The sequence below is a fragment of the Phyllobates terribilis genome, unplaced genomic scaffold, assembly GCF_046119375.1.
Source record: "Phyllobates terribilis strain yellow unplaced genomic scaffold, ASM4611937v1 Scaffold_9__5_contigs__length_417890890, whole genome shotgun sequence".
NCBI classification, from domain to species: domain Eukaryota; kingdom Metazoa; phylum Chordata; class Amphibia; order Anura; family Dendrobatidae; genus Phyllobates; species Phyllobates terribilis.
In genome coordinates this window covers 286,689,745-286,717,204 of record NW_027362769.1, presented here as the reverse complement: position 1 = coordinate 286,717,204, position 27,460 = coordinate 286,689,745, and positions in this window count along the sequence as shown.

Below are 27,460 nucleotides of genomic sequence, written 5' to 3'. Positions count from 1 at the left end.
GCGAGGACAGGTGGCGTACTCTGCTCCGTCTGCATCCTGCCTGGGATCCATTTGCTATGGAGCCACACTCTTAAGCTCCGGGCCTTCTTGGTCCTGGTCCTTGGCCGGGTTGAGACATTACCCGTCTGCAACCTGCCCCTCGTCCCAAGGCCGGGGTACGAGGGCTGTGTCCCTTACCGATGCAGGCCCACACAGGATCTGCGCTCCGGGAGGGAGGTCACAGTTACACACAGTATATGACAGCACAGAGGTACAGCCGAAAGACCGCTTGACAGGCAAAAGACCAAGACCAAAGATGGCTTTTTATTAAATATGAAATTTAAAGTGTAACTAACTTGTAAGTCCTCCACCCTCACCCACTAACTGGTTCCCCTAACTCTTGGTTCCCCAGTCTCCCTGTAACCAGGGGAGCAGCACCTAGTGCATACTAGCTCCCTCTGGTGGAGAAGTGTGGTGTTGGATGCAAAAGTTGGGTCACGACTATCACACTGTTCTTACCTCAGAGAAGGAACACTACACTCCATTAGAGAAGTGCAGCATCCCTGTGGCGGTCGAACCCTCAGGGGCGCCACAATTACTTATTGACTGACCCTCGTAAATAGAAAGGAAGCGAGCATCAATTTATAAAATAAAGCTGTTCCTTCAGAGCAGTTTCAAATTCAAGAAAAAGGTCTTTCATTTCATTGGTGTCATCATCAGAGTAAGGGTTCATACTCATCTGTGTTTAAAACGGACGAGTGCAATCCGGTAAAAAATCGGATGGCACTCCGACTAATGTTAGTCAATGATTCTGTGTTCATCTGAGATTTTTTTTTCTCAGCTCGGATCGGACTGAGAAAAAAAATCGTAGCATGGAACGAGTGACTGCATATATCGGGCGAGACTCGCCAATGAAAGTCAATGGGTGCGAGAAAAAAATCACACGGACAATGCGTGTGCCATGCAATTTTTACTCATCTATCTCATAGGAAACCCGACATTTCATCAGCCGAGTACAGTAAAATCACATTGTGAAACATCAGAATAGATATATAGATAGAAAGATGTCATTGAGATATATAATTAGTGCAGTGCATGTGTAGTTTACTGTACATGTATTTAGTTAATAATTAAAGAATTAAAAGAAAAAAATGGCGTGGGGTGCTCCTTAATTTTCTTAACCTGCTGAGGGAAAGCCTACATGTTGAGGCTGATGTTTATAGTCTGGAAAGGGGGTAATAAACACGGAGCTTCCTATGCTATTAATATCAGCTCACAGCTGTCTACTTAGCCTTTAGTGGTTATTAACAAGGGGTGACCCCGCAAAAAAATGGCGTGGGGTCCTCCTATTTTTAATAACCAGCAAAGGCTAGGCAGCTTCTGGCTGATATTAATAGTATAGGAAAAGGCTATGGATATTGGCCTCCTCTCAGATTAAGAACATCAGCCCTCAGCCGCCCCAGAAATGGCGCTAATTCTGACGCTTAGCCTCTGCTCTTACCACTTGCCCTAGTGCGGTGAGTGCTCAATCAGGAACTCTATATACTTTGACAAGGTAATTTTCACACCTTCAGAGACCCTAACTGGTCCTACCAGCTCTCTTCCCATGATTCCGAGCCAAAACATGACTCCACCTGCTTGCTCATGTCTCAGCTTTGTTGGGACATGGTGGCCATCCACCAACCATCCACTACTCCATCGATCTGGCCCACCCAGGGTTGCACAGCACTCATCAGTAAACAAGACTGTTTTAAAATTAGTTGTCATGTACAGTGCAGACCAAAAGTTTGGACACACCTTCTCATTTAAAGATTTTTCTGTATTTTCCTGCCTATGAAAATTGTACATTCACACTGAAGGCATCAAAACTATGAATTAACACATGTGGAATTATATACTTTACAAAAAGTGTGAAACAACTGAAAATATGTCTTCTATTCTAGGTTCTTTAAAGTAGCCACCTTTTGCTTTGATGACTGCTTTGCACACTCTTGGCATTCTCCATTGGCCATCGGTGAGTCAGAGGAGCCACCCCGCTTGCTCAGGGCCTCCGCATTTGCTATACTTGCCTCTCCCTGTTCCACCGCGGCTCCGGCGTCTTCTGACACTGATGTGTCAGGGCAGAGGGCGTGATGACATCACTACCGTGCGCCTTCTGCTCTGACAGTGCAGAGAGCCGGAAGACCCTGAGGAGTCCTGACCTGCCGCCAGCGAGGAGAAGTGAGTATTTGATTTTATTTTTTTTCTTTAATGAATGGAGCTATATATGGGGTCTATACTGTTTGAAGCTATATATGGGGTCTATACTGTATGGAGCAATATATAATATTTTTTTATTTATTTATTTTACTCACTTATATAGCGCCATTAATTTCCCAGCGCTTTATGGACATTATTGGAACTGTTCCCATTGGTGCTCACAATCTAGATTCACTATCAGTATGTCTTTGGAGTGTGGGAGGAAACCGAAGAACCCGGAGGAAACCCACACAAATACGGGAAGAATATACAAACTCCTTGCAGATATTGTCCTTGATGGGATTAGAATGCAGGACCGCAGTGCAGTGTAGTGCTAACCACTGAGTCACCATGCTGCCACATAATATTGTACTATATTGTAGATTTAATACAATTGTAGTCAGGGGCTGGGCCGAAACTAAATTTTATTTTACTCCTAAATCTCTGTATATCTAATGTCATAATCTGATATTTTTTTTCTAATATACCTTAATTAAAAATTTCCTATCCTTCCCTCACTACTCTAACTTCTTTATTATTTTTTCACTTCCTCTTTGATAACGCTTTGTTTGAGAATCCCCAGTGCATGCTGGGTTACTCAAATGAGTTGTCATTAGGGGGCAGAGGCTGCGGTCACTGACACAGCCTCTGCCCCCACCCTGAAACAAAGTCCTTACTCCGCTGAGCATGTGTTGGTTGGCAATTCTGACGGATGTGGATGTTCAGTAGATTCCTGTCATTGTGCTCTGCTCTTCTCAGTGCACAGTGACAATGCGCTCTCTTGCCGGCTCTGGGCAGAAGTGACGAGACGGCAGCAGAGCGTATGGTCAGTGCACAATGTAAATAAGAACAAGCAAGTGACGTCAAGTAAGAGATTCGCGGCCTCCCTTTTAGCCACCAGGTGCCACTGACCTTAACGCTGGACTGGAGTCCCACATATTGATCCGCTCATCTATAGTTATATCCTTACTTTGTAGTAGACCTGGATACATTTAAAAAATGTGCTGCAAATCTTGTTTAAGGCTATGTGCACATGTTGCATTTTCAATGCATATTTTACAGCATGAATTTGGCATGGAAAATACGCAGTGTTTTGCTGACCCAGCAAAGTGAATGCACACGTGTAGTTTACGCAGTGTTTTCCTTGTCAACACATTAGGATTTGCAGCAAAATTTTCTGCTGCTAATCCTGAACGTGTTCACATAACCTAAAGGTATATGCACATGTTAAGTATTTGCTGAAGACATTTTAGCACCAAAGACGTGTCCATTGGAAGGAAAAACGCTGAATAAAATACCCACATTTTTGATGGGACGCACCCCCTGGGCCGTGGGGTACTCGGTAGCCTGGCCGGTCGATGCTGGGGGATGTCACGGTGGCAGTGACCCGGTCCGTGAGCCAGGGTGGTCAATTAAAGGGAAAGTAAAAGGGGAATAAAGTTTTTAAAGATAATGTTCATGACGCCACCTGTGGTATGCGGTTATATGGGGCCGCTGCGGTGAAGATCCTCTGGAGCTGATGATGACGCAGCAGAGTTGGTTCAGCTCTCCACAGGCGGAGCTAAGCTCCTGGGCAGTATATGTAGAATTGTGGAGGTAGATGTTGTTGGTGCGGTGTAATGCAGGTGATGGCGCAGATAATGACCAGTCCACAGCTTAATGGCGGTTTCCTCTTATCTTTACTTGCGGTTTGTTAAGCAGACCGGGGCACGGGTACTATCTGGTAGTAGAGGTCCGGGCTGCCTGGAAGCAAGTTGGGGATCCACCTCGCCAGGTGAAGTTGTAGGCCTTCCGTCTGCGCTAATCTCTTTGGCCCTGCTGCTTGAAGCTATGCTGCGGCCCTCGTTCCTGAGTAAAAACGTCTTTTTCCTCACCCGTATGGCAGGCAGCTCGGGCCTTCCTGAAGTGTCGCTCCCAGGTGGCGGTGCTGGGCCCTATGGTGCTGCTGTGCCGCCGGGCATCTGGTGGGGTCAGGAGACCTGCAGTCTCCTGCCCTCCGGATTCAGCTGCTGGGCCTTCAGTGCCCCACAACCACAGACTCCGGTGTCCGGTTCCTTTGCGCTTCTCTCTGGGGTGAGCTTATTCACAGCTCCCTTCCCCAGGTCCTTCCTCGTCGCTCTCCTGTCTCCCACTCCTCTTAATTCACTCTTACTAACCCCGCCTCCAGGTTCCAGTTTGAAGGGGAGGAGCTCCCCTTTCTGGTCTGGAGCCAGGAAAGTGTTGTATGCTGGTAAACCTGACTATGGGACCCCTTCTTGCTTCCAGGCATGACATCACCCCTTGTGAGGGAAGCAATGCCACTGTGGCAACCGGACCCCTGAGGTGCCACAGATGCAGCTTTTTTATTAGTTTTTTTCCCACTCATTGGAATGAGTGAAATACACTGAAAGAATGGACATTCTGCAGATTTGAAACTACTTCAAATCTGCAATTAAAAAATAAGCATCGTGTGCATGCAAATTCAGATTTCTCATTCACTTTGCTGACACTGTAAAAGGCTGTGGTTTTCTGCAGCAAAAATGTGGGGAAAACGCAGCACAAACGCAACGTGTGCTCATACCTTAAGGTGGTTGTCCTTGTTATAATCTAAGCATCAGGCAAATGAGTGCACAGTAAAAAAACAAAAAAAACAAAACACACAAAAGGAATTGAGAGACCGCGCTCTGCTGAGCAATACACTGTAGTAGTCAGTGGCACCTAGGCTTATGTATGACTGGCTTTAGGTATTGGAAAAACAGATATCCAGCTCTGTGTGTCCTTGTGTGGTATACATGTGGCAACCGTGTACCACATTAGTATCACACGTACTGGAGCCTGGGAATCAGCTGTACAGTTAGCGCTGTTCCCAAGCGCCGGGTGCTGGAGGCAAGTCTCATCACTGTCCTCCGCTTGGGCTGATATCAATGCCATTGTCCCCTGTAAACAAATCAAAAATAAAAACACACAATATCCATCACCTGTACGAAGATGAAATAATCCAGTGTCCCACGCTGTAATCCATCTGGGCAAGATTTCTTCATCTGTGTGTGCGGTCTCCTCAAGCCAGGGGAGAATCACTCCATGCTCGAGCAGGCCCCTGACCTACACTGAACTCACTGAGTGGTGTACTGTCACTCACTGAGCTCAGCGCAATTCAGGGGCCCACTCGCAACAGCGAGTCATTCTCCCCTGCTCCTCAGTGTGTGCAGTCGCCTCAAGCCACCACTTACGCTGATGAAGAAATGTCGCACAGATGGATTACGGAGTGGGACGCTGGATTATTTCATTTTCAGACAGTTGAAGAATATTGTTCTTTTTTATTTTTGGTTTGTTTGCAGGGCTCAATGGCTTTGGTGAATTAGGTGTAAAGGTGAGTATAATTTTTTTTAAATTTTCTTATTTTTACACTTCTTGGAGTCAGCACGGGCAGAATACTACTCTCAACATTGTCACTTGCTCGTGCTGATATCAGTGCAAGCAGAGGACAATGATGAGGTTGCCTCCAGCACCCGGTGACGGGGAACAGCGTGAACTGTACCGCTGATTCCCAGGCACTGGTACGTGTCACACAGATGTCATCCATGTGTCATCAGTGTGCACTTTTGCTTCCTGTGCAGCATGCAAAAAGACTGACATTTCAGTGTGTCTTGCCCACGGACACACTGTCCATGGAAACACACTGACATGTGCACTGACTTATTAATTTGAATGTGACTACATGTGTCAGTGTTTCCTGTACGTGTGAAAACTGTCACCACATGTACTGGAGACAATGACTTGTGAATAAGACCTTAGGCTGAGTATACGTTTTTAAAGGTGTAGTAAAGCAAAGTACACTGTGCTGTTCTACACTCCTGAGAAAAACGTATGGCAGGAGTAAAGGTGGTCATACATAAGTATAGGGAGTGACAGAGTCGCTGGTGTGATATATGAGGGGAGGTATGTGTCACTCAGGTTGCTCTCCTGTGTGAACTGAGACCTACTGAACTTCTGCCAGCATGTTGTATGCTGGGGGTTAACTCTTTTAAAGGGTGTGGTTTTATGTGAATGGCATAGAGATGGGAGGGATGTCATTCACCATACTTCCCCTCAGGGTGTGGCTGAGCATGGTTTAAATGTTTAGTTCTGTTTTTTTCTGTGTTGTGGTCTGGAGAGGCAAGGTCTTCAGACTGGAAAAGCTTCAGCTCAGGACAGAGCTGAAGGCTGGGACTACACCCTGTGTGGGCGAGTTCCACATACATATGGACTGTTCTATCGTTTATCTTTTGTTTTGTCATTTTGCCAGTAAGGCTGTGTTTATATTTGGAGTTGCAGGGCTTTATGCCATATAATAAAGCCTGCAGAGAAAACCCGGTTCCTGAGTCTACTTCTGGAAGCGGACGAGCGAGTCGTCTTACCACAAGGGGTACTACATAGTTACCTAGGAATGTCTCTTTGTGTGTGTGTGTGTATGTGTGTGTGTGTGTTTTTTTTAAACCTACTCACTCAAGCAAGTCACAACTGAACTCCTTAATATGGAATGGTAAAAGTATATGATATATGAGTCACTTATTATGCTGTATATACCATGTTTGTTCACAATGTATACAGGATATATGGCGGTATATATATTATAGTATGACTTCTTTTACCTTCTTTTAAGAGTTTGATAAGAGTTTGATAATTCTCTCCTTTGTTTCAATTGACATCTCTCGTGTTGAAGCCATGATTCATGTCAGCAACAGCTCTCCAAGGTGTGATCACTGCTTTTTAGATGCAGACTAACGAGCAGATCTAATTTGATGCAGGTGTTAGTTTTGGAAACGAAAATTTACAGGGTGATTCCATAATTTTTGCCTCAGAATTGGGTGATTCCATATTTTTTTCCTCTGCTTGGTGTGAAAAAAATTACCCTTACTGAGTACCACATTTTTTATCTTGATTTCTTTTAGTGTTTCTTAAAGTCATAAAGTTGCCATTTGAAATGACTTTAGTTTTGTGCCATGTCTGTGATCTGCTTTTTTTCAACAACATTTAAACAACTGAATGAACATCCTCCGAGCCTGGTGATTCCATCATTTTTGCCAGGGGTTGTATATACAGTACTGTATATACACAGGGCCATATAATCTAATATACAGTACAGACCAAAAGCTTGGACACACCTTCTCATTTAAAGATTTTTCTGTATTTTCATGACTATGAAAATTGTACATTCACACTGAAGGCATCAAAACTATGAATTAACACATGTGGAATTACATTCCAACAATCTTGAAGGAGTTCCCAGAGATGCTTAGCACTTGTTGGCCTTTTTGCCTTCACTCTGCGGTCCAGCTCATCCCAAACCATCTCGATTGGGTTCAGGTCTGGTGACTGTGGAGACCAGGTCATCTGGCGTAGCACCCCATCACTCTCCTTCTTGGTCAAATAGCCCTTACACAGCCTGGAGGTGTGTTTGGGGTCATTGTCCTGTTGAAAAATAAATGATGGTCCAACTAAACGCAAACCGGATGGAATAGCATGCCGCTGAAAGATGTTGTGGTAGGTGTTATGCACACGCCCGGACTGACTGGCGTGTGCGGGAGAAGTGGTTCCACTGGACCATGAACCGGAGAGTGCCTGGAGGGGCGTGACTAAGTATCTGGCCGATCCGACCAAGGTGGCACGACGGCATACGACGCCAGTGCACCAGGGAGAAACCGGGCAGAGGGACCAGGTGCTACTCCAGGTCAAACTCCGGACACGGGGGTTGACCCACACAGGGATTACTGGAACAGGCAGGTTAGGCTGGCTCAGACTGGTGGATATAAGCGAACACGGCAGGTATGCAGACGGGTGGATACAGGCGAGTATGCAGGCAGGGAGGTACTGGCAGAAAGGACGGGCTGGAGCTCAGAGAGGACAAGGCCCAGTACAGACTGGGACACAGAAACAGAACCGCAGATGCGGTAGCCAAACACAGCAGAGAGGGAACGCCCGAAGCGGTGGGCAAGAGCAGAGCAGGACGGGACTGCCGGAGCAGCGAGCACAAGCAGAGCAGGACAGGACTGCCGGAGCAGCGAGCAGATGCAGAGCCGGACGGGGCTGCCGGAGCAGCGAGCAGAAGCAGAGCAGAAACCGCAGGAGAGGCAAGCAAGGCAAGAGCAGAGTGGAAACCACAAGAGCGGTAAACAAGGCAGGAGCAGAGCGGAAACCGCAGAGCGGCTAAGAAGGCCGCAGCAGAGCGGAAACCGCAGAGCGCAAACAAGGCAGGAGCAGAGCGGGAACCGCAGAGCGGCAAACAAGGCAGGAGCAGAGCGGGAACCGCAGAGCGGCAAACAAGGCAGGAGCAGAGCGGGAACCGCAGAGCGGCAAACGAGACAAGGCAAGGAGATAGGACTCTGTTCACAAAGAACAGACAGAGAAGGAAAGGCAGAACCAGAAGCACACAAAGTACTTGCAAAGAATTAGCGAGCGTACAGTAAATTCACAACAGAGGTACAGAGACGACGAGAAGGAATTTAGGAGCAAGTTCAGACTCTGCAGAAAGGCGCAGAAAACAGACATAGAGGGAAAAGGGAGAAAAGGCTAAAGTAGAAACGAGGCACAGACAACTGGGAACAGAGGAACGGGAACAAATACAGCAAGGCTGGGACACAAACAGGACTCTGTTCAGACGGGAACAGATACCGCAAGGCACAGACAGGCAGATCTAGGAATACAGCCCCTAGAAGGCGAAAGAACAGGCTAGAAGCGTGTTCACAAGAACAGACCACAGTTCAGACACAGAACTGGAGAACAGGCAGGAAAACAGGATAGGACCTGGCACGTCAGAGACAAAAAGCCAACTGACAGGACACAATGCTCAGGCGCCATCTTGAGGAAGAAGGTGGTATAAATACCCAAAGATGGACAGCAATAGGCTGAAGGTGCAACAGGGGCGTGTCCGCAGCAGGTACAAGAAACAGGAAGTTCAGCGGGCGTCGCCCTATGCAGCCAAAACAGACAAACAGACAGCAAGGAGGGAAGCCAGAGAGACATTCTGGACTGGAGATCAAGTGCGCGCTCTTGCACAGTGGGAGATGGACCACCATGCAAGGACGCCGCCAGGTATGTTACAGTACCCCCCCCTTACGTCCCCTCTTCTTCAGGCCTGCCAGAATCTTCCGCAGGGAATTCGAGGACCAGTCGTTCACTTCAAGGAGATCACTTCCACTGTCCACAGGAAAAATTGATCTCATCTGGTTAGCTAGGATGCTACCTCCTATCCAGCCATCCTTAGCAACAGACGAAACGGGTGGAGTACCAGGAACAGCACACAAGGGAGTCTCTCTCCACATATTTTCAGGTGGCACCCCAGAGGGTACAGGAGACAACTGGAAGTCCTTCACCGGGTTGGAGGGGGACAGAGACTTGGGGGTAATCTCTGCTTCGAGGTACATCTTGTCAAGCTCACAGGAAGCAATAGACGGGTTATCAGGTACATAATGAGGAAAAGTCACTGTCTCTTTGTTATCTGGTGGTACCCCGGAGAATTCAGGAAACAACTGGAGGTCCTCCGCCGGGTCAGAAGAGTGCAGAGGCTCAGAGAAAACATCTGCTTCAGAGTACACTAGGTCGGACTCACTGGAGGAAGCAGGCGAGGTATCGGGTACCGAATATAGGAAAGTCTCAGTCCATTCGCCACCAGGTGGCACCCCGAAGGGTTCTGGAGACAACTGGAGGTCCTCAACCTGGTCAGAGGGGTGTAGAGACTCATGGGTAACCTCTGCTTCAGAGTACACAAGGTCGGACTCACTGGACGAAGCAAGCGAGATATCAGATCCAGGATATAGGAAAGTCTCTGTCCATTCACCACCAGGTGGCACCCCGAAGGGTTCTGGAGACAACTGGAGGTCCTCCGCCTGGTCGGAGGGGTGTAGAGACTCGGGAGTAAACTCTGCTTCGGAGTACACTAGGTTGGACTCACTGGACGAAGCGAGCGAGGTATCAGGTACAGAGTATAGGAGAGTCTCTGTCCTTTCGCTACCAGGTAGCACCCCGTAGGGTTCTGGAAACAACTGGAGGTCCTCCGCCTGGTCGGAGGGGTGTAGAGACTCGGGGGTAACTACCACTTTGGGGTACCCATTGTCAGGCTCACAGGACGAAGCGGACAAAGTATCGAGTACCGAGTGTAGAGAAGTCTCTCTCCATTTGTCATCGAGTGGTATTCCGGAGGATTCAGGAGGCAACAGGGGGTCCTCCGCCAGGTAGTAGAGGTGCACAGACTCAGAGGTAACCACAGCTTTGGAGCATCCTTGGACATACACACCGGTTAAAGTGGGTGAAGCATCTGATGCCGGGTGCAGGAAGTTCTCCTGTGTGGAGTCTGGATGGGCAGAAGTCTCTTCGGGCAGGAGAACAGGAGCACTACCCACGCACATTACCCGTTGGGGCTTCTCCGGGATACAGGGAGATGAAGCTTCAGTAGGGACTTCAAGGTTGGGGTCAGGAGGTCTCAGGGAGGACAGACCCTGGCGTGACGGCTTGCCTCTACGTCTAGCACGTCTGGACTGCCTCTTGAGGTTGGGAGAAGTATTCCGGAAAGCGTAGTCACCCTGTGAGGATTCTGGGTGGACAGTAGTCTCATTGGGCTGGAGGACTATTGCGCTACCCACACACATTACCCATCGGGGCTGCTCCGGGATATTGGGAGGTGAAACTTCAGCAGGAGCCTCCGGGTTAGGATCATCGAAGACCATTAGAAAGGCCACCAGGAAGGCCATTAGGTCCAGGAGAATCGGATCCTGTGTTTCATATAGGGGGTTGATCCATTCCAAGGCATCACCCGCCAGGTAAGACATAATGAATGCCACCTTAACCCGATCGGTGGGAAAACATAGAGGGTAGAACTTGAAGTGTAGCACGCATTGCTCCACAAATGCACGACTTTGTCTTGGATCCCCATAGTAACGTGGCGGATCCGCAGGAACGAGAGCAGATAGATCCATCTGGACGGGTGCGTAATTCGCCTGGAACTCAGCTGAGAAAAAAAAAAATATTTATTTATTTTTAATGCATGTATTCGCTGGAAAACTTCTCAGAGAGCGAAGGCCGTGGGGCTCAACAGGAACCATGGCCTGAGCATGCTGTTATGCACACGCCCGGACTGACTGGCGTGTGCGGGAGAAGTGGTTCCACTGGACCATGAACCGGAGAGTGCCTGGAGGGGCGTGACTAAGTATCTGGCCGATCCGACCAAGGTGGCACGACGGCATACGACGCCAGTGCACCAGGGAGAAACCGGGCAGAGGGACCAGGTGCTACTCCAGGTCAAACTCCGGACACGGGGGTTGACCCACACAGGGATTACTGGAACAGGCAGGTTAGGCTGGCTCAGACTGGTGGATATAAGCGAACACGGCAGGTATGCAGACGGGTGGATACAGGCGAGTATGTAGGCAGGGAGGTACTGGCAGAAAGGACGGGCTGGAGCTCAGAGAGGACAAGGCCCAGTACAGACTGGGACACAGAAACAGAACCGCAGATGCGGTAGCCAAACACAGCAGAGAGGGAACGCCCGAAGCGGTGGGCAAGAGCAGAGCAGGACGGGACTGCCGGAGCAGCAAGCACAAGCAGAGCAGGACAGGACTGCCGGAGCAGCGAGCAGATGCAGAGCCGGACGGGGCTGCCGGAGCAGCGAGCAGAAGCAGAGCAGAAACCGCAGGAGCGGCAAGCAAGGCAAGAGCAGAGTGGAAACCGCAAGAGCGGTAAAAAAGGCAGGAGCAGAGCGGAAACCGCAGAGCGGCTAAGAAGGCCGCAGCAGAGCGGAAACCGCAGAGCGGCAAACAAGGCAGGAGCAGAGCGGAAACCGCAGAGCGGTAAACAAGGCAGGAGCAGAGCGGAAACCGCAGAGCGGAACACAAGGCAGGAGCAGAGCGGAAACCGCAGAGCGGCTAAGTAGGCAGGAGCAGAGCGGAAACCGCAGAGCGGTAAACAAGGCAGGAGCAGAGCGGAAACCGCAGAGCGGCTAAGAAGGCAGGAGCAGAGCAGAAACCGCAGAGCGGCAAACAAGGCAGGAGCAGAGCGGAAACCGCAGAGCGGCAAACAAGGCAGGAGCAGAGCGGAAACCGCAGGAGCGGCAAGCAAGGCAAGAGCAGAGCAGAAACCGCAAGAGCGGCAAGCTAAGCAGGAGCAGAGAGGAAACCGCAGAGCGGTAAACAAGGCAGGAGCAGAGCGGAAACCGCAGAGCGGCAAGCAAGGCAGGAGCAGAGCGGGAACCGCAGAGCGGCAAACAAGGCAGGAGCAGTGCGGGAACCGCAGAGCGGCAAACAAGGCAGGAGCAGAGCGGGAACCGCAGAGCGGCAAACAAGGCAGGAGCAGAGAGGGAACCGCAGAGCGGCAAACGAGACAAGGCAAGGAGATAGGACTCTGTTCACAAAGAACAGACAGAGAAGGAAAGGCAGAACCAGAAGCACACAAAGTACTTGCAAAGAAGTAGCGAGCGTACACTAAATTCACAACAGAGGTACAGAGACGACGAGAAGGAATTTAGGAGCAAGTTCAGACTCTGCAGAAAGGCGCAGAAAACAGACATAGAGGGAAAAGGGAGAAAAGGCTAAAGTAGAAACGAGGCACAGACAACTGGAAACAGAGGAACGGGAACAAATACAGCAAGGCTGGGACACAAACAGGACTCTGTTCAGACGGGAACAGATACCGCAAGGCACAGACAACTGGAAACAGAGGAACGGGAACAAATACAGCAAGGCTGGGACACAAACAGGACTCTGTTCAGACGGGAACAGATACCGCAAGGCACAGACAGGCAGATCTAGGAATACAGCCCCTAGAAGGCGAAAGAACAGGCTAGAAGCGTGTTCACAAGAACAGACCACAGTTCAGACACAGAACTGGAGAACAGGCAGGAAAACAGGATAGGACCTGGCACGTCAGAGACAAAAAGCCAACTGACAGGACACAATGCTCAGGCGCCATCTTGAGGAAGAAGGTGGTATAAATACCCAAAGATGGACAGCAATAGGCTGAAGGTGCAACAGGGGCGTGTCCGCAGCAGGTACAAGAAACAGGAAGTTCAGCGGGCGTCGCCCTATGCAGCCAAAACAGACAAACAGACAGCAAGGAGGGAAGCCAGAGAGACATTCTGGACTGGAGATCAAGTGCGCGCTCTTGCACAGTGGGAGATGGACCACCATGCAAGGACGCCGCCAGGTATGTTACAGTAGCCATGCTGGTTCAGTATGCCTTCAATTTTGAGTAAATCCCCAACAGTGTCACCAGCAAAGCACCCCCACACCATCACACCTCCTCCTCCATGCTTCACGGTGGGAACCAGGCATGTTGAGTCCATCCATTTACCTTTTCTGCGTCACACAAAGACACGGTAGTTGGAACCAAAGATCTCAAATTTGGACTCATCAGACCAAAGCACAGATTTCCACTGGTCTAATGTCCATTCCTTGTGTTGTTTAGCCCAAACAAGTCTCTTCTGCTTGTTGCCTGTCTTTAGCAGTGGTTTCCTAGCAGCTATTTTACCATGAAGGCCTGCTGCCCAAAGTCTCCTCTTAACAGTTGTTGTAGAGATGTGTCTGCTGCTAGAACTCTGTGTGGCATTGACCCGGTCTCTAATCTTACCTGCTGTTAACCTGAGATTTCTGAGGCTGGTGACTCGGATAAACTTATCCTTAGAAGCAGAGGTGACTCTTGGTCTTCCTTTCCTGGGGCGGTCCTCATGTGAGCCAGTTTCTTTGTAGCGCTTCATGGTTTTAGCAACTGCACTTGGGGACACTTTCAAAGTTTTCCCAATTTTTCGCACTGACTGACCTTCATTTTTAAAGTAATGATAGCCACTCGTTTTTCTTTACTTAGCTGCTTTTTTCTTGCCCTAATACAAATTCTAACAGTCTATTCAGTAGGACTATCAGCTGTGTATCCACCAGACTTCTGCACAACACAACTGATGGTCCCAACCCCATTTATAAGGCAAGAAATCCCACTTATTAAACTTGACAGGGCACACCTGTGAAGTGAAAACCATTTCCGGTGACTACCTCTTGAAGCTCATCAAGAGAATGCTAAGAGTGTGCAAAGCAGTTGTAGCACCCTGAGGATTCGGCTGCTACAGGGGTATTGCACCTCAACCCAGAGGTGTGATATTCCACTCCCGGGCAAGGATGGAGAGTGGAACTGAGCTCGGTAGGCTGCATGCACTACACACATCCCATTTCCGGGGAACAGACCAACGGTACTCCCACTTAGAAATGTGCAGGTACGACCGAGTCTGTTCCTGGCTGGAGTGGGAGGGGGGTGGTACATCCCAAGTAGTGTAGGGGCAGATAGGGGGAGCAGCCTGGGTAAAGATAGGAGCTCATTGGGTGCTGGTCACCTGAGCTCACACATAGAGGGTGTATATAAGGTGGGCACCAACTAAGAACAGGGTCAGATGCAGAGAACAAGTCAGCAAGCAGAGGAGAAGAGAGACCCAGAGTGAGAGAGGAGAAGAGAGACCCAGAGGGGGAAACAGAAAAGAGGACTCCAAGAACCCAACTTAAATCCCCGGGTGAAGAGTCGGCACAGGGTACCGGATCCCAAACTGGCGGGGGCAGAAAACACACCCTAGCCAGAGACCGGAGGCCGTGGGCAGCATCTGCCACGGCCACCCATCACATCCACCCCGAAGGCACACCACATGAAGGGTCAGGGAACCCAAGGCCAAGGGTGTCCCAACAGAAGGCCCGAGGGAGCTGGACCTAGGTGGATCACTGGTGGGGACGGCCAGAGAACGGGACAGAAGGAGAGCTCAGGGCCACGCTCCGGACTTGTTTGGGGGTTGGCTGGATCCAGGACCTGGTGGACGCAGCACGGCTCGGGTGGTCACTCGAAGCTGGAGTGACCAGTACAACATCTGCAGTAAGTAAACACCCTTAACTGCACAACCCGACTCTGTCTTCATTGCCGTCTGCACTGCACCACCACAACCCCCATCCTCTGCACCTGTCCCCCCTGAGGCTATACCCCTCCCGTTGGGGGTTATCTCACCAAGCTGCGCACCCACCATCAGCCTCAGCGGACCCTGCTGCAGCGGCGGCCACAGTGACCGCATCACAACGGGTGGCGTAGTCGACACAAAAGAACTCTTAATAACATCTGTAGGACTGCCACATACTCTGAGCTTGACACCCTGGGCACGGACCGGGTCACAGCCACTCGGAAGACTACAACCCCCATCTGATCCGGCTCCGGGTATTCCCCTAAAGAATATGGCCCAGGGGGCGCGTCACAGTCATCAAAGCAAAAGGTGGCTACTTTGAAGAACCTAGAATATAAGACATATTTTCAGTTGTTTCACACTTTTGGATAGTAACACGTGATGTCCAGTGCAGGATTCTGTATAGTGTCTCTGGTCACTCTCAGTATAGGGAGATTTATTGCAGCAGACTGTACTTTCCTGGATCTGGTGACGCTGGAGTTGATGACCAGGCACTGACAAAGCGACCCTGAAAGTTCGGACTCCTGCAATAAATCTGTGAGCATCAAAAGAGCGGCCACAGACACAATACAGGACTGGACCTGGAGTTATTAGGAGGTGAGCAGCGTCTACCTCCTCACCGCACAGAGAGTAGAAGCTCCTACTTACAGATGTCTCCTCTCTTTCCCGCTCACAAACTCCTCTCCGGCAGGAAGAAGATGCGGACATGCTCCCTCCACTTCAGCAGATGGCCGCACACAGGGTGCAGTTTGGGCGTGTCTGCTGCACTGTGATGCGGCCAGCCTGCACATATTACAACACTGCTAGCCACCGTCGGCCTCAGTCAGCTGCTTAGCGACCGGCCCGGGGGGCATATGCCCCTCTGCCCCCTTGCCCAGCCCACACCTGATTGTAGATATAAAACTTTTGAATCCCCCCAGGGCTCACACTGTGCGCTGTGAGGATTCGCAAGGTTTCTGAGCTATTGTAGAATTTACAATAGATATCACTCATGTAATGTAAAAAGTAAGTGAAATCTTTGGCAGTATACTATACCTATGTTTATCTGACGTATCTGTGCATCATGAATCATCGTATGTGTTAAAGGGGCCCATAGAGACTCTTTCGCCCTGGGCCCATGACAACTTGGAGCCGGCCCTGCCTGTGGCCTGCTTAATGTGGAATGTCCTTCTTAAATGGGTTGTCCACTACTTTTAATATTTGGCCATTCTATTTTTATGTTGAAAATAAGTATCTTTGTAAATACCTTGCTTTGCCGTTAGTGCCTGTGAGCGGCGCTATCCTTGCTTTGCAGTTAGTGCCTGTGAGCGGCGCTATCCTTGGCCGCTCACAGGCATCATATGACCCGCCGCTGATGTCACGTCAAGTGAGGCGTGACATCAGTGACGCGGTCCCTGCGGTGGATGCTGGGTTGTGAGCAGGATTACCCCGCGTGTCACACCCAGCATCCACCGCATGCTCTCCCTCTCCTCATTCATTGGGAAAGCGCGCGGTGGATGCTGGGCGTGATGCGCGGGGTAACCCTGCCCACAGCGCAGCATCCACCGTGGAACGCAGAAGTGAGTCACCCCCGACTACAGCCGGAACTTGACATCAGATGTCAGAGCCGGCTGTGGCCGGAGGTCACGTGATGCCTGTGAGCGGCCAGCGATAGCGCCGCTCACAAGCAGTAACTGCAAAGCAAGGTATTTACAAAGATACTTATTTTCAACATAAAAATAGAATGCCAAATTATTAATAGCAGTGGACAACCCCTTTAAGTAGTTTTCCTTTTATTGGGCTCACCTGGCAAACTAATTATCACAGATGTTTGAGATTTATGTCAGTGATCCAAAGAGCCCTGAGACACAATGCTATCCATGAGTTTATTTGAAAAAAACAAAAATGTACATTTTTATGACACTTAAATCCAATTTTCATAACAATTTGGAATGCGGTATAGACATAATATTGATTGTTTTACTTTTTACTATTTTACTTGATTAACCCCTTCATGCCAAAGCCTGTTTTCCCTTTCCTGACCAGGACAATTTTTTAAATTCTGACCACTGTCACTTTATGAGGTAACAACTCTGGAACGCTTCAACGTATTCCACTGATTCTGAGACATTTTTTCCATGACATATTGTACTTCATGATAGTGGTAATATTTCTTTGATGTGGCTTGCATTTATTTGTGAAAAAATCTGAAATTTGGCTAAAATGTTGAAAATTTTGCAATTTTCAAACTTTTAATTTTTATGCCCCTAAATTAGAGAGCTATGTCACACAAAATATTAATAAAAAAACATGTTTACTTTACATCATCATCACAATTTTTGGTTAGGAAGTTATAAGGGTTAAAAGTTGACCAGCGATTTCTCATTTTTACAACAAAATTTACAAAACCATTTTTTTTTAGGGACCACATCACATTTGAAGTGACTTTGAGGGGTCTATATGACAGAAAATACGCAAAAGTGACACCATTCTAAAAACTGCAGCCCTCAAAACCACAATTTTAAAAGTTTATTAACACTTCAGGTGCTTCACGGGAATTAATGTAATGTGGAAGGAAAAAATAAACATTTAACTTTTTTCACACAAATTTTCCTTTAGATCCAATTGTTTTTTACTTTCACAAGGGTTACAGGAGAAAATGGACCCCAAAATTTGTTTTGTAATTTCTCCTGAGCACACTGATGCCCATATGTCAGGGAAAACCACTGTTCAGGTACACGGCAGGGTTTGGAAGGGTGAAGTGCCATTTGACTTTTTGAATGTAAAATTTGCTGGCATAATTAGCGGACACCATGTCGCATTTGGAGAGCCGCTTATGTGCCTAATCAGTGGAAACTCCCCACAAGTGACACCATTCTGGAAACCAAACCCCTCAGGAAACTTATCTAGATGTATGGTGAGCACCTTGCATCCCCAGATGCTTCATAGAAGTTTATAACGTTAAGCTGTGAAAATAAAGAAATCACATTTTTCCACAAAAATGTTTTTTAGCCCCAAATTTTGCATTTTCACAGGGGTAACTGGAGAAAATGGACCCCAGAATTTGTTGTGCAATTTCTCCTGAGTATGCAGATACCCAATATGTGGGTGAAAACTACTGTTTGGGCGCACAGTAGGGCTCAAAAAGGAAGGAGTGACAATTTGTAATGCAGATTTTGATGGAGTGGTCTGCAGGTGTCATGTCGCATTTGGAAAGCCCCTGATGTGCATAAACAGTGGAAAAAAAAACACAAATGACCCCATTTTGGAAACTAGACCCTTAAGGAGTTTATCTAGCTGTGTGGTGAGCACCGTGAACCCACAGGTGCTTCACAGAATTTTATAACGTTGATCGGTGGAAAAAAAATAAATTTCCACAAAAATGTTGTTTTAGCCCCAAATCTTTTAATTTTCACAAGGAGCGTAGGAGAAAATTGACCCCAAAATTTGTTGTGCAATTTTTCCTGAGTACACCGATACCCCATATGTGGTCATACTTTTGAAGCACAATGCAAAGCTCAGAAGGGAAGAAGCACCATATTGGAGCCCCTGAGGTGCCAGAACAGCCGAACCCCCCCATAAGTGACCCCATTTTACAAACTACACCTCTCAATGATTTCATCTAAAGTTGCAGTGATCATATTGATTTTTCGCGAGACGAGTTGACTTTTTTTGGTACCATTTTCGGGCACATGATATTCTTTGATCGCTTTCTATTCTGATTTTTGGGAGGCAGAATGAACAAAAACCAGCAATTCAGGAATTGTTTTTTTTTTTTTTATGCCGCTCCATGTGTGGTAAAATTAATAAGGGAGACTTATTCTTCAGTTCAGTACAATTACAGCAATACCACATTTATAACTTTTTTTATGTTTTGTCACTTTTACACAATAAAAACTATTTTATAGAAACAATAATGCTTTATTCTGAGAACAAAACTCTGAGAAGCTGTATAGTGGCTTTTTTTTGCGAGACAAGATGACATTTTCAGCAGTACCATTTTTATTTACATTCATCTTTTTGATAACGTTTTATTCCATTTTTTTGTTTGATGATGTTAAAGCATAGTTTTGTTGCCTCCATGTTTTTTTTTTTTACGGTGTTCACTGAAGTTGTTAACTGGTGGGACACTTTTATAGGTCAGGTCTTTCCGGATGTGCCGATACCGAATATCTATACTTTGTTTTTTTTACATAAATAAATGTATTTATTGGATGAATATTTGTTCTTTTTTGTTGTTGTTTTTTTTTTTATAATTTTTTGTAAACTTTTTTTTACCTTGTCCCAGGATGGGACATCAACTTCAAAGAAACAGATTACTGATCTAATTCTCTGCAATGCAGAGCATCAGATCAGCGTATGACAGGCACGGAGGAGGCATCTCATCTCCCGCGCTCTGAGCAGGCACTGTCAGGCCACCTTCCTGAAGGACCCCGTGGCCATCTTGGGACTGGGGGTCACCATGGAGACTATCAGCACATTGTGGTGATGGGATCACAGAGGGAGCTCACTCCCTCTGCGATACTCCGCAATGTTGCTGTCACTATTGACAGTGGCATCACAGGGGCTAGCACCAATCGTGGGCATTGCTGTGGGGTGTCAGTTCTCAAATAGAGCTGAGACCCGCATGTGATGGCGGCAAAGCTTAGTGTAGTAGGGGTGAAGGAAGTAGCTTCCCTCTGGCACTACAAGGGTTAAAGAGTATGCTCCTGACAGATCTCTCTGGGCTGCAGTTAAATCCAGTTAAGGGGTTAGCTGTGATAATCCTGCCCAGTAGGAGAAGGAACTCAGTGCTATGGTTGAGCACAGGATGTGAATAAATGGTTTGTTCCTGATGTGTTTCCTTGTGGGCTGTAGTATTAGTAGCCAGGCATAAGATGCCACTGTCTAGAATACAGATGACAAGTGAAGTTTGGTAGTAGCATTGCAGGCATTTAGAGCAGTGAGAGAGTTAACTGTGTGTGAGGACAGCCCACAGAGGGTGGACACTTTAGGAAATCTCTAGTTAGTTTTCCAGGAGCAGGAGGTGAAGAGTCAGTGGTGTAAAGTACTTGAGACAGGACAGACAGGCTCCGTATATTGGCTGCTAGGGCAAACGTGGGCCCCGTACCTCAGACAGTGGATCACCAAGGATAACAATCCCTCCACAAGAGTCCCCTTTAGCTGGCCTGGAAAATTCAAGAGTCATTGCACATTCTGTCTGCAGGCTGCCAAAGAAGTTAGGACTCAAGTCTGGGACATAAGGAGAACTGGGATCCGGATATACTGTCATTGGTGAGGAAGATTCTCTAGGGCTAGAGAATAAGGCAACAGAGATGATTCACCTAAATTGGGAACCAGGGCTGAAGTTGTGTCAAGTACCTGTGGGAAAGATGACAACCTGTTGGGCCTTATCCATTATATCTGCCTGTAAATATTGTACATATTCCTATTCCCCAAGTAAAGTCCCAGTTATTGTTATGAACTTTGTCCTCTGAATTCATTGCTGCCCTGGTTCCAGAAGAGAAATGCTTGGAGACGGATGCGACCAGCTGGTCAGAAGTAAGTGGTAAGCACAACATACACAGCAGCACATCAGAGGGAGGACACACTGTGCCTGTAGCGAGCATGGGTCACAACTCACCCATGACTATTTCACTGGGGCACCTTACATTAGCTACATTAGCGTGAGTCTGCGAGATAACTGTGCCGTATATATACGTTCTTTGTGGGAATGCAGCTCCTACAGAGCAGTATATATACTGCGCATGTGACGAAGGGGTTAATGTTGTATTATGTCTTTTTTGACAATTGATTCCAGTAGCAACCACCTCAAATATTGAGAATGAGCTGTATACCATAACTTTATTTTAATCCTGAAGTGTCTACTGTCTTATACTGTAAATTATGATTGCTGTTTAAAGTTTTTTTATTTTATTTTAGCGCTGTAATGTTGCTACTAATATAAGATCCCTGTACTTAGTTTTATAATATCTACCATCTTCCGATGTTATCCGTCTGCTCCAGTCCATCTCCAGCAGTTTGTCAGCTGCTGATTTCACCAGTGTTTGCTGGAGCAACCAGCGGTCAGTTTTCAATGCAAGTGTATGAGAGCTTTGTTCTGGCTCTTATAGACTTGCATTGAGAGTTTGTGACAGTTACCTCTGTGTTACTAAATGTGGCGCCCTGCTGCGCATTGGTGCCACAGATCCCAGAGGGGTGCATGGACGGACTTCTCCACAAGAGGCCCTCATAGCATTCACACACCTCCACCTTCCACCTCAGACCACCAGAGGGAGCCTGTTAGGGATATGAAAAGGGAAGGTGGAGTTAGGCAGCTCAGTCTGGAGTCTACAGAGAGTGAAGTCTGTAGTCTGTTGAGAGGAGCTCCTGCAGAAGCTAGCCTGCAGTGGAGCTCAGTCAGTTCAGTCCAGACTCAGAGAGCTCGAGTTAGTGAGCCTAGGGCGTGCCGACGCCAAAAGAGCAGTGAAGAGTAGCGAGGCCTACTGCCCGTGTGAAGCCTAGTGAGGGCCCCGAGCATGGCCGAAGGCGAGTGGAGTAAGCAAGCAACATAGGGGGGTAGAGGAGCTTAACCAGCTCACCCCAAAACAGTTTACCGGACACCGGGTCCGCGTCTGCAGGGATTCCTTACATTCAGCAGAAACAACCAGAAACCCCTGGCGAACTATATGTCCCAGGAACACCAAAAGCTGATTACGTTCCAGGGTCAGGAGTCACGGAGGCCCAAGAGACCAGGGAATGTGATCTCCAACAGAAGGCCCTACCACCAGGTCAGCAGTTGCAAGACAGAGACCAAGTTAGGCCTAGCTCCAGGCAGGTCAGAAACTTATCAAGAAAAGGCAAGGAACAGGAGGCCCCTCACCCACTCACTGGGGAGAGTCCTGATATGCACCCTTCACCCTGAAGTACCCTGGACCGTGCCAGAAACACCACCAGTAAAGGTACTGAAGTGAACTGTTGTGAGTGTGCCTATTCTTCCTCTGACCCGACTGGGTCCCCTCTGTCCGGCATCCCTACACTTACGCTGCCCTGAGGCCCCGCTCCACCTGTGGGGAGCCGCACCAACTAAGCTGCCTGAACACTGGCCTCAGAGGACTGTTGCAGCGCTGGTGATCCTCGCGAGACACCACGGGTGGCGTCACAAACATTCCCCTATCCCATATAACATTCCCCCTTCTTTTAAGAGTGACCCCAGGGTACGGGCCCGGGAGCCGGCCACCGCGACATCCCCCAAGGTCAGGCAACAACAAAGCCCGGGCGCCGAGTCGTTCCTCATCCCCTGGGCGCGTCACTAAACACTGTACTTAGTAAACAGCATTTACTAAGTACCCTATGTTATTTATATCTACTATTGCATTTTACTTACTTATAGCAGGTTATATGTTCATTTTAGCTCCACCTTGGGGTTTGTCTGTGTATGGCCAATGTCAATATGCTTCTACCTGTTGCCTGTATACCAACTTATGCTCCATTTATTTTCTTTTTGTTTTGCTTTAGTTTCATGCACTCAGTCATGTGATTGTAAGTATGCGATTTGCATACTTCCGACACAGCTCCCAACCAACCCGTATTCGGCGGGACTGTTCTGATTTAAGGGCTCAGTCCCGCATCCCGTCACGGCACACCTGTTCTCCCGCAAGTGCCGGGGCCCTGATGAAGCAGAGGGCCCACTCGCCATCAGGCCTGGTACCAGCGCCCATGAGTGGGCCCTCCCCGCCGCTTCCTCAGAGCCCCGGCACATAGTATCTTACATCTCCCCATTCGGTAGCGTCTAGATCGGAGTTGATTTTTTTTGAGGGAATGACGTCACCGGAGGAGGCGGGGCCTCCTCTGTCCAGGCCAGATCTGATGCCAGAGCGCAGTGTTGTGCTGCGGTGCCGGTAATGAGGCTGTGTACACACTACCCTGAGTGGGCTGAGCCAGGTGCAGCATACTGTGTGCAGATGGAAATCATGGTTTTTAAAAAAATTTATATATAGAACTAAGTGTAAGTGTCTACGATTGTATCTTAGGGGTATAAAAAGTGCATCATGTGACTACTTGGGGTTGAATGCATGTCGTTCTGGGACTGCATGCATGGGGCTGCTTGTTATGGCCTTGCACAGGGAAGAGGGGCATGTTTGGGGGCTTTCTCAGTGAAAGGGGGCATGTTGGGGGCTTTCACAGGGTAGGATGTCATGTTGGGAGGCTTGCACAGGATATAAGGTCATGTCGGGGTCTTGCACAGGGAAGGCATGTTGGGGGCTTACACAGGGTAGCTTGTCATGTTTGGGGCTTGCACAGGAAAGGTGGCATGTTAGGGGGCTTACACAGGGTAAATTGTCATGTTGGGGTCTTGCACAGGGAAGGTGGCATGTTGGGGGGCTTACACAGGGTAGATTGTCATGTTGGGGGCTTGCACAGGGAAGGGGGGCATGTTGGGGGCTTGCACAGGGAAGGTGGCATGTTGGGGGGCTTGCACAGGGTAGAAGGTCATGTTGGGGGCTTGCATAGGGAAGGGGGTCATGTTGGGGGCTTTGACAGGGAAGGGGGTCATGTTGGGGGGGCTTTGACAGGGAAGGGGGCATGTTGGGGGGGTTTTGACAGGGAAGGGGGGCATGTTGGGGGGCTTTCACAGGGAAAGGGGGCATGTTGGGGGCTTGCACAGGGAAGGGGGGCATGTTGCTTGTTGCGGGGCTTTCAAGATCAACTCTTATCTAGGCAGCTCAACAGTGAACCATCTAGAGTGGAGTGACTAAAACGAGGACCACAAAAAATCAACTCTGATCTACACGCAACCATAGTAACTTAGCTCTCCTCTGCATCTCCTGACTTTGTGATGTGTGCTCTGACAGTGCAGTGTGGGAAGTTGCTGAGGAGTCCTGACCTGTCGCCAGTGAGGAGAGGTGAGTATCTTATTTTTTTTTATTTTTTTTTATATATAGGGCCCATACTGTATGTGGCTAAATCTGGGGCCCATACTGTATGTGGCTAAATCTGGGGCCCATACTGTATGGAGCTGTGGCACCCCAGGGATCCGGTTGCCACAGTGGCATTGCCTCCCTCACAAGAGGTGATGCCATGCCTGGAAGCAAGCAGGGGTCCCCTAATCAGGTTTTACTAAGCATGCAACACTTTCCTGGCTCCAGACCAGCAAGGGGAGTTCCTCCCCTTAGCAACTGGGATCTGGCTGCGGGGTTAGTTAGTCTTAGTGTGAGAAGTTGAAGTCAGGACGTCGAAGAGAGAGGAGCTGGGGACTGGAGCTGCGCGGCAGCTCATCCCAGAAGAACCAGCACAGAAGAACCGGACACGGGAGTCCGAGGCTGTGGGGCACTGAAGGCCCAGCAGCAGAAACCAGAGGGCAGGAGACTGCAGGTCTCCTGGCCCGATCAGACGCCCGGAGGCTCAGCTGCACCGCAGGGTCCAGCACCGCCACGTAGGAGCGACGCACCAGCAAGGCCCGAGCTGCCTGCCATACGGGTGAGCACAGAAACGTTGCACTCAGGGACGAGGGCCACCACACAGCTACAAGCCGCAGGGCCGAAGAGTTTAGTGGGAAGGGAAGGCCTCCAACTTCACCTGGCAAGGAGGATTCTTTACTTGCTTCCAGGCTGCCTGGACTTCCACTTCTAGCCAATACCCTAGTCCCGGCTTGTCTAATCGCCACCAGTAAAGATAAGAGGAAACCGCCATTAAGTTGTGGACTGATTATTGCTGCGCCATCAACCCCTGCGCTACAATGCTCAGCATAATCCATAACATCTACACTGCCATGGAGCTAAGCTCTACCTGTGGAGAGCCACACCATCCCTGCTGCAGTAACATCAGCTCCAGAGGACCTGCTCCGCAGCGGCGGCTCCCTTAGCCGCATACCACAGGTGGCGTCACAAACTTTATACAATCACTATATAATCACTATACAAATCCCCTATCAATAACCCCTTTTTATTGACCGCCCTGGGTCGCTTACCGGGTCACCGCCACTGTGACATCACCCAGCATCTACCAGCCCGGCACCAGGTACCCCACGGCCCAGGGGGCACGTCAGAGCTATATATGAGGCCCATTATTCTGTATGGAGCTGTATATGGGGCCCATTATTCTGTATGGAGCATTATAAGGGACCCATTATTCTGTATGAAGCATTATATGGGACCCATTATTCTGTATGGAGCAATATATGGGGCCCATTATTCTGTATGGAGCAATATATGGGGCCCATTATTTTGTATGGAGCAATATATGGGAGCCCATTATTCTGTATGGAGCAATATATGGGGCCCATTATTCTGTATGGAGCAATATATGGGAGCCCATTATTCTGTATGGAGCAATATATGGGGTCCATTAATCTGTATGGAGCATTATATTGGCTCATTATTCTGTATGGAGCATTATATGGGGCCCATTATTCTGTATGCAGCATCATATGGGGACCATTATTATCTACGGAGCATTATATGGGGCCCATTATTCTGTATGCAGCATTATATGGGGCCCATTATTCTGTATGCAGCATTATATGGGGCCCATTATTCTGTATGCAGCATTATATGGGGCCCATTATTCTGTTTGCAGCATTATATGGGGCCCATAATTCTGTATGGAGCAGTATATGGGGCTCATTCTGTATGCAGCATTATTTGGGGCTCATTATTCTGTATGGTGCATTATATGGGGCCCATTATTCTGTATGGAGCAATATATGGGGCCCATTATTCTGTATGGAGCAATATATGGGGCTCATTATACTGTATGGAGGACTATGTGATGCCCATAATACTGTATGGAGGACTATACTGTCCGGTCTGCACTGTGCACTGTGAAGATTCACCGGTATCTGAGCCATTGTAGAGCTTATAATAGATATCACTCATGTAATGTAAGAAGTAAGTGAAATCCTTGGCATTGTACTATACCTATATGCCGTATCTGTGCGTCATGAATTGCGGTATGTGTTAAAGTGGCTTCTGAGACTCTTTCGCCCAGGGCCTGCGAAATCCTGGAGCTGGTCCAGGGAGAAAGAAATGGTAAATGGGTGTGGATTTGGGGTGTGGCCAGGGGCGTGGCCAAAATTTGCCACGGCGCACGTACGCCACATGATGTGTCCTTCTTTCTCTTCTTCCAAAGTTGGGAGGTATGCTTCCGGACACATTCCGACTAGACGTCTCCAGCCTTGCTCAATACACTTGCATTGAGTGACGCCGCGCCCATGTAGTTGGTACATGACGGCATGTATGTAAATCACATACGTACAGCGCTCAGTTAAAACAATGTGAAGATTCACAAGTCTGAAGTCACATAGAGAGACTGCAGACTTGTAGCTTAAGACCAGACAACCCCTTTAACAGATGTACTGCTCCATGTTTAAAGAGAAAGATGCTACCATCGCTCTATGCCTTTTGGTAGACATGCCCTTTTTCAACATAATAATGATCCAAAACACATATCTAAGGGCACTGTTGCATTTCTGAAGAACTGGGTGCAAGTGATTCAGTGGCCAAATATGTCTCCTGATCTGAGTGGGCGGGAGTAGCAGCATTTCAGTTTTTTCGTCAGGCTGCAGAAAAGCTAGAATTAACACTGACTGTAAGAATAAAACTTTTTAAAATAATCCAGGTCAAGGGAATTTAGAAAACACAAGGATTCCTGCCCTGCTTGTTTTGGTGACCCAGTTATCAAAAGATATATTTCTTCTTGTAGCCTCTTTGCAATGTACAAAACTCCCTACACATCACTGGTGGGACTACTGCAGGCTTGGTCAATTCCTACTAATTTTTAGGGGTTGGTATCCATGGACTTGATGATTTCCCAGTTTCCAAGGGGAACAGTTCAATCTTAGTTGTGGTTGATCGGCTCATTGAAAAACACATTTAGTTACTTGTTCTGAATTACCGTCTGGTAAAGAGAATGCTGATCTTGTAATTCATATTTTCGTCCTCAGCTTGGAGAACAGTGTGTTATATGTGACAGGATAATTCTTTTCTGAAATGTCCACTGTGTCATGGACACCTACACATGATGTCCTCCTATTGGCCTAAATTATCTCCAGGAGATTTGAAGGTTACTTTCCAAACTTTGTATAAGGGCCTTACATAGTGGGGTTTCCACCGTATATGGACACATACAGTACGTCAGATCATTTCCATAGGTTAGCTGTCATATACAAGCTCTTCTCCCTCCTTTTGTTATAAACTGCCTAACCAAGTGTTGGGTCCACTTTTAGAATGAATGTCATCAAATCTGTGTTTTTCTGTTGTTACACCTTAATAGACAACAGCTGTGAACGTTGCCATTGACAACTTTCTGTTTTCTCCTGTTACTAGGGCATGGGATTTTCCATTCAGTGGCAAATTA